The following is a 1524-nucleotide window of genomic DNA, read 5'->3' on the forward strand; positions in this document are numbered from 1 at the left end:
CGATATTCCTCATTTTAGGGAAGAAAGTGCCTCTTGTAAGAGTTGTCATAAAATACGACTTGATTTTCATAATTTTAGGACTGTATTCTCTTAAAAGTACGACTTTATTCTCGAAATAAAAGAAAAAAAATCTCTAGCCTGTTCCTAATACTCCGTCGTAATATATTGCAAAAAAGCACAAAAAAGAAAAAAAGTTGTAATGTCCTGGTACCTTTTTTTCATGTTGGGATTGCATTTTTTATTTCATTTTATTTCAAAATGTCTTTTTGTAAATCCCCTCCGTAATAACCCTCCAGGTAAAGTAAGGCCTGCCTCTGTAACTACGATAAAGTTGCCAGTTTACTGTTTCTCTGCTGCTCACACTTTCAACAACGTTGATTTTCTTTCATCGGACAGTTTCAACTTTGGTAGAAAAGTAAAATTAAAATTACGAGATGTTTCCGGATCAAATAGATCCTGACAAAAGATCCAGAAACCTTCTTAGATGTATAGAAAGAATCAACGGTTGTTTTTAGCATTAGGAGTTTTGTTTTTCAATCTGACACATCTCTGCTGTCGCTCTAAGAATCTCTGTTTTCCAGGCTTATTGAAGCGGTAATAAAAGCTTTTAGTTTCTGTGCCTTAGGGCGGCGTGAGTGTGAGGAGGGGCAGATGGCGTATGCTTGTAAACGGCTAAATGAAATGATTTAAAGATCCGGGCCTGCTGGCTGACAGCAGATTTAATGTGAGCTAACTAAGAGAAACCCGACTGCATCTTTGATTTTCTCTTTCCGTCCAAACTTTCAGACGGGAAAACATTTATCTTTGATATAAAATTAGCTTCAATCAAAACAAAACAAAAAAAAAATAATAAATTGGAAGATGTTTTTTTTAAGCACTGCTTAAGCTCACCAATGTTATTCGAGGACGCTGGCCACCTGAGGACCTGATCTTTACTTGTCCTCGCTTTAATGCAGACCTCAGGAAGTCGTCTAAATGAGCCGTAAACCGACTCTTTACAAAGCGGCGGCCTGGGGTAGCCGACCTCCGGTTAGAGGCTCCGTTAGCCCTGTCGCTCCACGTTTGCACCGGCTGACATGAAAACCTCTAATGGTTTCCATCTGTGCCTCAAGCAATGGAAGACAGAAGGAGGGTCTTCATCGCTGAGGATGTTTCATTGGGGGTCTGAGTTCGTGCTGATGGATGGAGGCCGGGCGTTTATTAAAATGTAAAAACCAGCGGTGATACAAAGTTCATTTGATGATTAAAACGGAGTGCAGACGAAAAATAGCGTTGAATGTAAATATGGCCAACATCCTCTTTACTAATTAATAGTGAAATATTCAGTAATACCTCAGAGACATTAGATCCATTTAAACTGACTGTACTACTAATCCAATCATAATGTAATTATTATGCTGTTTCGCACTTGTCTCATTGATCACAAGTAATCATGCAAATTTTACTGGAAATAATAATCGCAGTTTAATTACTGAAATCTGTTTACATCACCAGAAAAAAAAATGTTTTATACTTTTTGCAGTT

This window comes from Cyprinodon variegatus, unplaced genomic scaffold (assembly GCF_000732505.1).
Source record: "Cyprinodon variegatus isolate N-32 unplaced genomic scaffold, C_variegatus-1.0 Scaffold13, whole genome shotgun sequence".
NCBI classification, from domain to species: Eukaryota; Metazoa; Chordata; class Actinopteri; order Cyprinodontiformes; family Cyprinodontidae; genus Cyprinodon; species Cyprinodon variegatus.